Below are 13,835 nucleotides of genomic sequence, written 5' to 3'. Positions count from 1 at the left end.
GTAACCTCTAGAGCATAATAGACCGTTGCAATTTAGACCGAGTACTAACATAGCATACACACCGTCACCAATAAGCTATGAAAGGGGGAATAGATCACATCAATACTATCATAGTAATAGTTAAATCCATAATCTACAAGAGATTACAATCATAACCTACGCCAAGTACTACATGATGCACACACTGTCAACATTACATCATGGAGGAGGAATAGACTACTTTAATAACATCACTAGAGTAGCACATAGATTAATAGTGATACAAAGCTCATCATATGGATCTCAATCATGTAAGGCAGCTCATGAGATCATTGTATTGAGGTACATGAGATAGAGATTAACCACATAGCTACCGGTAGAGCCCTCAGCCTCGGGGGAGAACTACTCCCTCCTCATCATGGGAGACAGCAACGACGATGAAGATGGCGGTGGTGTCGATGGAGATGACTCCGGGGGCAATTCCCCGTCCCGGCGGCGTGCCGGAACAGAGACTTCTGTCCCCCGAATTGGAGTTTCGCGATGGCGGCGGCGCCCCTGGAGTCTTTCTGGGGTTTCGTCAATTGGTGTCGGGTTTTTAGGTCGCGAGGGACTTTATAGGCGAAGAGGCGGCGTCGGTGGGGCACCAGGGCGCCCTCCCCATAGGCTGGCACGACCAGGGGGCCACCCGCGCCGCCTTATGGTGTGGGCCCCCTGCTGCCCTTCCTCATCTCCCCTTCGGACTTCTGGAACCCTCCGTGAATTATAAGATCGTGGGCTTTTGTTTCGTCGAATTCCGAGAATATTGCCCGAACAGCCTTTCTGGAACCAAAAACAGCAGAAAACAGGAACTGGCACTTCGGCATCTTGTTAATAGGTTAGTTCCGGAAAATGCATGAAATCATTATAAAGTGTGAGCAAAACATGTAGGTATTGTCATAAAACTAGCATGGAACATCAGAAATTATAGATACGTTGGAGACGTATCACGCTCCCGCCGCCATAGCCAGCCTCGACCTCCGCAACGAGCTCGTCCCCGACGTCGCCCCGTTGGCCCTGCACCTCCTACCGCGCCGCCCTATCCTGTCCCCGAGTCCGAAAACCACCGTCGCCGCCGTGGCAAGCGCGCTGCCGCCCGCCCGTCGACGCCCGCGTTCCTGCCTCCTCCTCCGCGTGGTCTGCCTCCACGTCGCCCGCACCCCTGCTCGTCGGCATCTCCTCCTCGAACCCAAGCGCCATGCTGTCATGATCTTCCTCGACGCCTCGCGTCCGCCACGTATTTCTGCCGACCATCGAACATGGATCTAGCCCTCAATCCCCCGAGCATTGTCTCCTACGTTGCGTTGATGTTGCACATACACCGTGGTGGACGATGCCACTGTTCTTGTTGCTTTGCAGGTTGTTCTTACTGTTGTGGTTTTTCACCTGTTTGGCTCCTCCGTGTGAATTTGGATTCACAGTCTCACGATCTACCTATCGTTTGCTATACCGACGTTCCAGGAAACCTTTTGTCTCACGATCTACCTATCTTTTGCTATACCGATGTTCCATGAAACCTTTTGTTGTGTGTCAACGCCGATCCACACGAGTTCGTCCTTCGTCAAGATACCACATTCGAAGAACGCCACGTTGTCGCTGACAATTGAAGCCGGAAAACCAAGACCCCCGTCGTGGATCCGATGGCCGAGACCCCGGCTTCATCTTCTACCTCCTCAAACCCGAATCCGGGGACCACCCTTTGTTCCGAGATCGTGAGACCCTGATCATAACTTACCCTATTTTATAAATATGGCACCTATCTTGTTGCATCGCGTCGCCTATCTTTTGGTTGTTTGGCAATAATATATCACCTAATAATTAAATATGAAATTGTGCGAGAATTATTTATTATGTCCCGGTTCCATTTAAATTTGTGTAGCTCACCCATGCCATGTCTTTTCATGCTAAAAACATTTAATTTGCGGGGTAGAAAATAACATTAACCCTAATAATTATGTGTCGGGATTCCGATCCGCTTAAATTGGATAAGTGCATCGCATCATGCCTGCCATGTCACGCTTATCATCTTGCTCATGTCGGTTCTTCTTCCGTAGTTGTAAGATTTGCATCCGATGTTGTTCCAGCATTTGCTTCTTCACGGATAGGATCACGAAGTGGTGTGGTGAGATACGACAAGTTCTCCTTATGATCTTCGACAATCTTTAACAGGCAAATATTTCCTCACTCCAGTACCTGCGGGAGTCTTTTAGAGTACCTATTTTATTTTGCCTTCTCTCTCATGCTAGCTTTGAGTTGCGTTCTTGTCACGTGCCATATCCACTTGTTACCTCAAGCAGCCTATATTGCCTCTACCACCTTTCTACAGCCGTTGTTTGGTTATCGGGTCTGCCTTGCGAGTCGTAGTGCATGCTTAGTGTCGTTTATATCTCGTACCGTTATAGTTACCTTATCGGGTTATCTGTTGTGGAATCAAGACACATGGTTTATGGATATATTTGTTGGAGATACTCATGTTTTACTTATTGTTAACAACTAAAATTGTAAGAAGTGACATCTATGAGCCCTTATGTAAAAACATCGGATTTTTGTCTCGCTAATGTCCCCTAGGACCCGAGTTCTTGTTATCTGTTCCGAGATTAAGCGCTCTACCCGTGCGTGTGGATTCACTGGGACCCCCCTCACCCATTACCTTTTCTCAAGTCTGTTGAAAAGGGGGCCACAACCTTAGTTTTATTTGGCGCATGTATGTTTATATTCTGTTGCCTTCGGGTGTTTACATTCTGTTGCCTTCGGGTGGTTTATATTATGTATTGTACCTCGTGGGACGTGTAGCAAAGTGTGTGGTTTGCACGCCTAGCCACTGATGCAAACCCTGAGCGCGTTTTGGAGTACGGCTGAACTTCGTTTCGGGTAGCTTAGTCGGATGGCCCTCCTAGACTTTCTTGTTGAACTGGGAACGTTCTTGTTGTGAGACATCCACCTGTCGTAAACGGGTCGAGCATGCGTATGGTTACATTTGGGCAACCCCTGCAGAGTGTACTTCTTATCGATAAGCCATGTCTGCGGTTTTGGACGACTTTGAGCTGTTTAACTCGATCATAGAACAACTTACATCTTATACATTGTTGTTAATAAATTGCTAATAACCTGCGTAGTAATATAGCATTACAACAATATATACCTAATAAAATTTGTCAACCGTGTGAGTGTCCTTGCAAATACTTCATTTGCGAAGGGGGGAACACATCGGTCGGGTTATGTTTGCAGAGTATAGAACTGTTAGTTTATGCGCTCTCTTATCTATTTCTAGCACCTGTAAGTTGAGAGTGTATCTATATGTTTTTAGTGCTTGCGCGCTGCCGCTTAACCCCACCATATTGTCTATGACGTCCTCTTGCGTCCTCTAAGTCTCCTACGTGCATCAAGTACAAAGGACGACTGGTTGGTGAATGCTTATACGTCTTAAAGTCTTGTTAAGTATGGACCCGTACTTATTGCTGCTTTGGGACAATACCGGGCAGGTATGAAGACCGGTACGATGAAGAACGACGCTAGCAAGGTTAACCTTCCTGCTTGGCCGGGACAGGGTTATGGACGCCATTGGTTATCTTCAGGACCTCTTAGTTCAATTTGTATCTTTTCCGTACTCGAACGTATTTGAGTTCATGTATGATTTGGATCTTTATGTTGTATATTTGCATTCTTGACTCGTTGGAGTCGTTGTTGTAATATATGTTTCTCGTGGGCTCTATTTGTAAACATGTTGTAATGTAACCGCTTTTGGGTAATTCCTCTGGCATCATGTGTGTGATTCGTCGCGCACGTCGTGTCTGAGGGTGTCTCAGAATCGAAACGTGCGGATTTCGATGGAATCCTCATGGTGCCGTTTCTAGGGTGTCACACATGCGGATTAGTTCGATGACTTCATTTTGGCCAGCTCCGCAAACTCAGATATTTAGTGTATTATTAATAATACTTACACTTTGAGGTGCACACGTCATACACATCTATTATAAAAAAATATGAAACATCTATGAATTAATTTTTTTAAACATTCATAAAACCTATTTTTGCAAAACATAAACACACACACACACACACACACATATATATATATATATATATATATATATATATATATATATATATATATATATATATTATTCTAGAAATTGGTTTACTAAAACATTCCACATAAGGCTGTAGTATCATAATCTTAGAATATATAGCTACTTATATACTAAAAGCAATATATGGGGTTTTGGAATAGAAGCGCCACCCTGATCAATCATTTGAATTATCTTACCCTTTAATCGTGTTGCCGGAACAAATTATAATGGTTGAGATTTACAGAACAATATATTGCGATGATAGTACGTGAACATGATTTATTGTTGATGGTCATGTCTGACTCACTAAAAGAGGTACCCGTATTCAACACCAATGTATTTTGAATGGTTACATCTAAAATTTAGGACTATGATCCTAAGTCATGTAAGAGGAGGTCAATATTAGGCACGTAAGAATAATCGTGTTGACTAAGATAAATCAGATTGATTGATCATGGGCACGTATTAAGAAGAAAAATGGTCCTTACAACCACACATTTTCTTTGAACGCAAATTCAGCTACATAGAATGATCCAGGGTAGGGATGTGTCCCAGAGAAACTCTAAAATTGAACGTGTGCGGACTATAAATAAGAGTAATTTGCATTGAGTTTATAAATGCATGAAACTTATGCTCAAAGCCGCAAAGGAACTACTAGGTCGTCGCAAAAAATAAAGTAACGCTTTTTATAAAATAAATTGCCAACATATGAGAACCAACGTGAGGTTGTTGGGTGGTTAGGAGGATGGTTGTACCCCTAGCCCAGCAGAGTTCAAACCCCAGGCTTGCCATCTGTCTGTCTCATAAAGGTGGAATATTCATTCAGTGGGAGGCGTTTTCGTCGACAGCGAGGAGTCTGTGGTGACTTCGTCAATTTCAAGATCCAATCCGCCAGCTCGGTCTTTCGAAGATGCTCATAGAGGTAGGGTGTGCGTGTGTGTTCATAGGGGTGAGTGTATACGCGTGTATGTGAGCGTCTACGTTTATACTGTGTTTCTCAAAAAACATTTGCCAACATGTGTACCCTAATGTGTGTAAAAAGATAAAATCACAAGATTTCGGAAATAAGAGTAACGTTCCAAGGTTTAGTAGAGTGCACAAGCCTCCCATTTCTATGATTAGGGCCATATGGTCGGTGGATCGCACAATAGTCTTGGACATGTCACTTGCAAAAAATACAGCCTAAATACACTTAGTCATTGAACCAACGGTGAGAAATCTTAAATTTTTCGATAAAGGGAATATATTAATATCAAGAGATACCAATTACACCCAGCCTCTGCAACAACACACCACCCTAATGGCACTACGGATGCACAAAGCCCAAAAAAGGAAAAGAAAACTAAGAAACAAAAGTCCCGATACAGTATCTCGGGCCTAACAACAGCAATACGTCCACCGCCAAGACAACATCCGAATTACAGACTCTCCAAAAACGACGCCTCCAAGAAGGGAACGGTGCTCAAACACCGTCGTCGCCCGATCAAGGTTTTCATCCTGAAGATAGTCCCCGCTCTCAAAACAATGCCTCCACTAAGGTCATTGCTAGGCACAACCAGTTAAGGCCAGAACTTGAGTTTTCACCCTGAAAGGTAGGACTCTGCACTTCACCTGTGTTGTCGCCCCTACTTTCGTACCGCTGCTGTGAAGCCCGGAACACCAAGCAAGTCCCTCAACAGCGTGGAGACTTGAACCTCCCTTGGCTAGTTCTCCCCTCCGGCCTTCATGAAATTCTCTTATTCCAACTTTCATTATGGATCCATAGTCACTTGATGTCAACACAGAAAAAGAGCTTCGCGCCGCTCCCTCCAGAACAAACCGGTCGGAATAAAAGCATGAGTGCGCACGACCGAATACCTCCGATCCAGCAAACTCCAGGCAAAGCACTGTTACATTCGCCAGCGGAGCCTTCCAGAACTCAACCCACCGGCCAGATCACGAGTCCAAGCCTCCGGTAGGTCCTCCTCTTCACGCAAGAGAGGCCCTAGGACCGTCGCCTTTATTCAGGTCGGACCCCCACGTCGGCGACCATCCCGGGCTGGCAAAACCAACCCTCCACCGGCGACACCATCGTCGGCTTCCATGCACCTCCATCTCGCCGCCGGATCGTGGTGATAGATCAAAAGATCCACCACCACCAACCGCAGGCCGACCCTCTCCGACGAAGAAGAGGGCCACCTCCTCCGTCGAACCCAAGGCTGTTGCCCCGGGCGCCCTCGTGTCGCAGAAGAATCCCAAGATCGCCTCCACGCACCGACGAGAGGCGGGGGAGGGCATGGCGCAGACCGAGGGCTTGGCCACCGCCCACCACCAGCCCCTGCCGGTGTGCTGCGTGTGGAAGCCTACGGGAGGGGAGGGGGGACCGCGGCGCAAGAGCCACCGCCGCCCATCACCATCCGCGCCGGCCGCCGCCGTATGCATCGAGGAGGGGAGAGCCCGTTCGTCGTCCCCCACGGCGGTGAAGAAAGGCCCCCGCCGCCGCCACGCCCCGTGGGTCTTTGCCCCGGCGGCGCTACCGGCAGCGGCGGCGGTTAGGGTTGGGGGAGGGGGTCGGGAGAGGAGGAGGAGGACGTTTTTTAGCTGTGATTGAACAATAATGCTACTGAGAAATCTTAAATACAATCAATTGATCATGTGTGCCTTACCTAAGGAAAAAAGATTTGTTGCCGGGGTGAAAGCTACATAGCGCTGCAGCCGGTGAGATGGCCTAGACCAAGCAGAGTAGGTGTCAGTATGTTCTCTAATATTAGATTTTGTGAGAATTACTTTATATAAGTCTGAGCAACATATCCATACACAAAATAATGGTCAAATTTGCAACTTTGGAGATCATGCATGTCCATGTCTAAAAACAACTGTATTTCATAAAAGGGGTAATAAATGAGAGTAATTTAAGGGAATACTTTTAGTCTTTTGATGGCTTATCTATTGAATCATGTCAAACAATATAACTTAACTACACACCAAATAAATATTTACCCGACTATTAACTGTGGTGTTCTCCTTTTGAGAACTTGACCTTCTTATATTCATAACACACCATATTTATTATAATTGAGAAGAATATATTATATGCAGAGAAAAATGAACATTTATTTGGAACCAATGATGAAGAGATATATTGAAAGTAGCTCCACACATAGCAGGTTGATTTCCATAACTGTATTAATCCTTTGTATATTATTTTAGTGAACATAAATAAATAGTATTCTATAACCGTGTATAAACATGATCTATATATTCATTTGGTGCACCCCAAATAATATATAAACAAGGAATTAATATTTTGTAACTTTACATTCGGATGAAAAACTATACATTCTAATTTTTTAACCTTCCATAATGATTTGACATCACATATATAGTACCAAAAACATCGCCATGTATTTCAATGTGCAAAATAGACTTATGGTCATCAATATATTGTGTTTTTGAAGTGAGGTCATAATCACGTGCCCCTAAATTAAAGGTGATTAATTCTACCGCACAAATTATATTTAGCATAATATTTATAGTGGCTCTAGAACCTTACAATTTAATATCTTAGAGTAACTATGACATCTAAGATTTAACACTTAAATGCAATACACATAATAAGGGTGATGCCCTCGCATTAGCGAGGGCCACCGTGCTAGTTATCCTAAATAAGTATGTGCATAGTATGATCGGACATCCCTTGCCTGGTTCTTCACATAGACTACTTCATTCGACAGCTTTTAACTTCTAGCAGACGATAGAACTGAACTACTGATGGTTCGAGATGGTTTGCAAAGCAGTTTATAAATTTAACTTGTAGTATGTTCCTGGAGTGTTAGCTAGTAGCTTTGTTTTCGAATGTTCTGGCTTATCTTAAGTTTTAAGTTGTAGATTGGTTCTCGTATCTTTAGGTAAAAGAGTTTTGGAAAACTAAGTTGCACTCTCGGAGGGTGTCCGCGAGAAGTAGGGGGCGTTCATGTAATAGCTGGATGGAACTATGATTTCATTTTAGTGGCATGGGGAGCGAAAGCTCTTCAATTCGAAAAAAAACAGGGTGTATGTCTTCTATTCAATTTATTAAAACCAATCACGTATGCAACGTGCGACATCAACAAACATCTGCAAATACTTCACTAAATTGGCGTTTACCATTTCTTCAGAACTTCAGTAGGTGTGGATCTAACATGAACCCGTTAAATTGATTTCCTGCGTAGGTTTGCCATAGACTCGCGCCTTAAACTTTGCATCAAAGGCCCACAAAAACCTTGATATGAGATTACGACAAAAATCATAGCGGCGGCAGGTCCAGCTCAGGTTGCTACGTTTCTCCTCCAGAATTGCCACGCCCATGTCCTCCTTGGCATCATCACTTTTCGCGGGGCATGTGTACGGTTTCTCAAGTAGATTCATGAAATGATAGAAACCTTGCTCTTTGTTTGTTTGGCTCTTCTTTCCGCACATGAATTTTCCGTCGAGAGGGTGCAGAATTTCAAAGCTTTTGGGGCAAAATGTACACGCGGTACTCAAGTGGCTGTGGCGCAATGATTTATCTGTCGGTAGAGAACAAAAGAAGGACGAGAAGCTAAAATTAAGACTCAAAGACGTACCGAAAAATTAACAATGTTACCCATCACCGTGGCAAATCCGAAAGAAAAACATAAATGTAGCAGGAAAGGTTATGATGGACGTTTTCTCATGATTAAGGCGGTCGCTTACCGACAATGGTGCATGTTTCAACAGTTGGTGTGCCAAAGTTGTAGTCGTAGCGTAGCTCAGCGAAGAAGTGCGTGACGGGTTTGCCACTCCTGCGAGCGAGGAAGCTGACGTGGGCCCAAATGTAGCCTTGAAAACCTACGTACGCAGCCATCAAAGGCTTGACAGGCACAAAGTCCAAACCCTGAAATATTCCAGGTAATACACATGCTTTCTGTTAGTACCTGATAATAGTATATGATTACTGAAAACAATATGACCGAGGTGCGGATATGCTTGTGGTCGATGCCGTACCTCGTGGTTGGCGTTGTAATGGCGCAGAGCATGGTGGACATGGCAAATGATGGATGCATCGCGCTCCCTGCAATTCATCGACACCGGTTGGTTAGGGAGCTAAAAAATTAAGATCGATTTATGCAATAGATAGCAAAGGATTCGGATCGAAGTAACATACTCTTCGGTGCGCTGGCGAGTTGATTGCATGCCGCACCCGCACATCGAGCGTTCCTGTAGAATCTGATCCTCGCGGTGCAGGTCGTGCACGACTTGCTCCGGCATCACCCTCTCGGACGACTGTGCGGATCCCATTGATGATCGAAAAGCTAAGGCAGCGTACATCGCACCTCTCGAGTCTTGACAGATCTCCAACAAGAACACAATCTCTACGCACGCTCTTGCCTCTGTAGCTCTGTGCCTCTATCGTCTAGTATGTACGCTTATATAGCGGGAAGCAGGGATCACCAATCCGACTCGATTTCCATAATGTCCGTTTTGTACGTACAGCGGTGCCTCCCGAACGAGAGAAGCAGGCAGAGTCGGATACGTTTCCAGGCAGCTTTTGCGTGGATGGCGGAACGCTCTATCGCGCTGCCTCCCGAACGACGGAATCACATGGCGAGTCAGGACTCGTTTCAGGCGGTAAAGCAGAAGAGGAAAATTGCATTTTTATTAGAGCAAAAGAGAGGAGCTACTCGTACTGGCTTGAAGAAGTTAGATTAGCCTGTAGATATTTCTGTTTTATTCTACTTATTAGGTTGGCCTGTAGATAGAACTGTGGCCATGCCCGCCTATTGATTCGATTAGGATAATATTTCATTTATAAAAAAAAATATAATTTACATAGCTAAATGATGGAGGACGCGCGCTCTGGCGACTCGCCGCTCGAGCCACCTTTGCCGCCGCCACAAGCCTCCCCGGCCGCCGACGAGCTCCAGCCCTCCACCACCACCGCAGCCAACCCCACTCCACCCACCCAGCCCACGCACCAACCTCGCTCCAGCCCCTGCTCAAGCCCTGTCGCCGCCAACGTCTGCAGCAATGGCGCCACGAGTCGCCTCAAGGTAATCCCACGACCTGGTGAATCCTTCCAGTCCTACGTCGTAGCCAACTTTTAGTCTCTAGTCTCTCCATTCCCCTCCTCCTCCCCTCTACCACCTCCCCTCTGTCGTCTGGATCACACCACCGTTCTCCTCCACCCTGTTGTCGGTCAGTTTCGTCCAACACCTGCTCAACTTCTTCTTCTGTGCCCGCCTAAGCTCCTCGTCGTCTATGAGCTCGAACCTCTCCTGTTCAGTACTACGGTCACCTATCCCATGGTCATGCGCCACCTTGCTGTTGTTGGATCCTCCGTGATGGGCTCCATTAAGCTCCTCTTGCACCTCCGAGGCAGACGCGCGCTGCTGCTGCCCTAGCTCGGGAGAGAGAGCCCACCCCCGTCCCCACACCCGTCTCCACCTCGCAACCACCTGCAGTCATTGCGCATAAGGGCAGAAAGAGTTTTTCCACGCGCAGTTGGACAGTGCCCATTCAAACCGACGCTCGTGGTCTGCTTCCCGCCCCGCTGCCCCCTGCTGCTCCCCGTTTCCCCGCGACTAACGGTACTACGCCCGCGCCTGCTGTCTCTTCTGCTTGAATGCCCTAGCCTCTGTAGCTCGGCGCGCCATGCCGATGCCACTGCCCCGAGTCCCATCGCTTTACCTCTCGTCTTCAATGCCGCACCCACCCCCGCCCCCTCTCCTACCTAGAAGCCCTTCTCTCCCCGGCTGCCCGTTCTAGACCTCCCAAAACCCCCACCCGCTCGCCTGCCCTCTACATCGTCGGCCTGTGCCATCATTGCCTCTCGCCGCACCACCATGTTCGCGAGTGCCGCGACCCCATCGCCTGCCTTGGTTGCGGTGCCTCCGGCCACCGTCGTCGCACGTGCACCATGGCCCGACCCCATCCCACCGTTGCGCAGCCCACCGCCATCGCCTCTCCCCCACCCACACCACCAACCTCGCCGTCGCGCCATGACATCTCATTCCCAGCCTCGCTCGCTCCTTATCGACATGCACTGCCCACCCTTTCGCCAGTCTGTTTCTCCCTCGTAGAGTCTAGCTCCCCAGCTGCCTGCTTTCCTCCACCACGTGACATCCCTATGGTCGCTGCCCTAACCCTCCCCCAGCCTCCAGCCTCGCCCCAAGCCTCGCCTCGCTCGTCCTTGGACGGTGACCACCCGCTCCCTCATCGGTGCTGCGGCTCGGAGCCGCCCCGGCTGCTAGATCCGACCTCCGCAATGTTGTCGCGACTGACTCGGCCTCGGACTCTTCCTCCTCTGGTGGCACGCGTCACTCGCGGGCGAGTCAAACCGCCCTGACTTCCTGGAGGTTTTACAGGCCACCTGGTGACTTGGAGGTAGCCCAGCGCCTGGCCGTGGTCGTGGCCGAGCCGCCAAATGCCTTCTTCTCCGTCCATGCCGGTGTCCGCGATGCTCTGCTGCTCACCGGACTCTCTTTTGAGACCGTGGGCTCCTCCGTTGGCGCTCTGTACCTGTGCTTTGCCTCCGGCGGGGAGCACGAAGAGGCCATGCGCCTATAGCCCTTCTTCCACAACGACGCGCGCATCGATCTCTTTCGCGAGGAAGAGTACGACCGTGTGCGGCGGATGCCGGGCGCCTGCGCCCTCACCTCTGCCACCGGTTTGCAGGCCGAGCATGTCAACCCCGCTGGCATCCCTGCTATGTTCAGCGGCTTTGGGAAAGTCCTCGAGATCGACCCCATCACCCTCGTCGGATACGACTGATACGTCTCAAACGTATCTATAATTTCTTATGTTCCATGCTACTTTTATGACAATACTTGAATGTTTTATACATACTTTACAACATTATTATACATTTTCCGGCACTAACCTATTAACAAGATGCCGAAGCGCCAGTTGCTGTTTTCTGCTATTTTTGGTTTCAGAAATCCTAGTAAGGAAATATTCTCGGAATCGGACGAAATCAACACCCAGGGTCCTATTTTTCCACGAAGCTTCCAGAAGACCGAAGAGATAACGAAGTGGGGCCACGAGGTGGCCAGACCACAGGGCGGCGCGGCCTGGGCCCTGGCCGCGCGGCCCTATGGTGTGGGCCCCTCGTGGCGCCCCTTACCTACCCTTCCGCCTACTTAAAGCCTTCGTCGCGAATACCCCTGTAACGAGAGCCACGATACGGAAAACCTTCCAGAGACGCCGCCGCCGCCAATCCCATCTCGGGGGATTCAGGAGATCGCATCCGGCACCCTGCCGGAGAGGGGAATCATCACCGGAGGGCTCTACATCATCATGCCCGCCTCCGGATTGATGCGTGAGTAGTTCATCCTTGGACTATGGGTCCATAGCAGTAGCTAGATGGTTGTCTTCTCCGCATGTGCTATCATTGTTTAGATCTTGTGAGCTGCCTAACATGATCAAGATCATCTATTTGTAATGCTACATGTTGTGTTTGATGGGATCCAATGAATCTATAATACTATGTCAAGTTGATTATCAATCTATCATATATGTGTTGTTGATGTTCTTGCATGCTCTCCCTTGCTAGTAGAGGCTCTGGCCAAGTTGATACTTGTAACTCCAAGAGGGAGTATTTATGCTCGATAGTGGGTTCATACCTCCATTTAATCTGGGATCGTGACAGAAGGTTCTAAGGTTGTGGATGTGCTGTTGCTACTAGGGATAAAACATCGATGCTTTGTCTAAGGATATTTGTGTTGATTACATTACGCACCATACTTAATGCAATTATCTGTTGTTTACAACTTAATACTGGAGGGGTGCGGATGCTAACCCGAAGGTGGATTATTTAGGCATAGATGCATGCTCGGATAGCGGTCTATGTACTTTGTCGTAATGCCCTGATTAAATCACATAGTAATCATCGTTGATATGTATTGAATCTTGATTTGTCAATTGCCCACCTGTAATTTGTTCACCCAGCATGTTAGTTATCTTATTGGAGAGACACCACTAGTGAACTGTGGACCCCAGTCCATTCTTTTACATCTGAATACATTCTACTGCAATCATTGTTCTTACTGTTCTTTGCAAACAAACACCATCTTCCACTCGATACGTTTAATCCTTTGTTTTCAGCAAGCCGGTGAGATTGACAACCTCACTGTTACGTTGGGGCAAAGTATCTTGATTGTGTTGTGCAGGTTCCACGTTGGCGCCGGTTTCACTGGTGTTGCACCACATGATGTCTACGGGCGCTTCTATTCTTGTAGACAATGTTGGGCCTCCAAGAGCAGAGGTTTGTAGAACAGCAGCAAGTTTTCCTTTAAGTGGATCACCCAAGGTTTATCGAACTCAGGGAGGAAGAGGTCAAAGATATCCCTCTCAAGCAACCCTGCAATCACGATACAAGAAGTCTCTTATGTCCCCAACACACCTAATACACTTGTCAGATGTATAGGTGCACTAGTTCGGCGAAGAGATAGTGAAATACAAGCAGTATGGATGTATATGAATGGTAATAGCAATCTGAATAAAATATGGCAGCGAGTAAACATGCAACAGAACAGTAAGTAAACGGTGTTTGCAGTATTGGAAACAAGGTCTAGGGATCATACTTTCACTAGTGGACACTCTCAACATTGATCGCATAATAAATAATAACTTCTCTCATTTGTGCTACATACACTCTTTTGTTGGATGACAAACACCATTCGTTGTGTAGGGCTACAAGAGCTCCCTCAAGCCGGAGTTAACAAGCGCAAAAACATTCAGCATTCATATTTAAGTAACCTTAGAGCATAATAG

Source organism: Lolium rigidum, chromosome 2, assembly GCF_022539505.1.
Source record: "Lolium rigidum isolate FL_2022 chromosome 2, APGP_CSIRO_Lrig_0.1, whole genome shotgun sequence".
NCBI classification, from domain to species: domain Eukaryota; kingdom Viridiplantae; phylum Streptophyta; class Magnoliopsida; order Poales; family Poaceae; genus Lolium; species Lolium rigidum.
The sequence above is the reverse complement of the archived record's forward strand: the minus strand, read 5'-3'. Positions refer to the sequence as shown.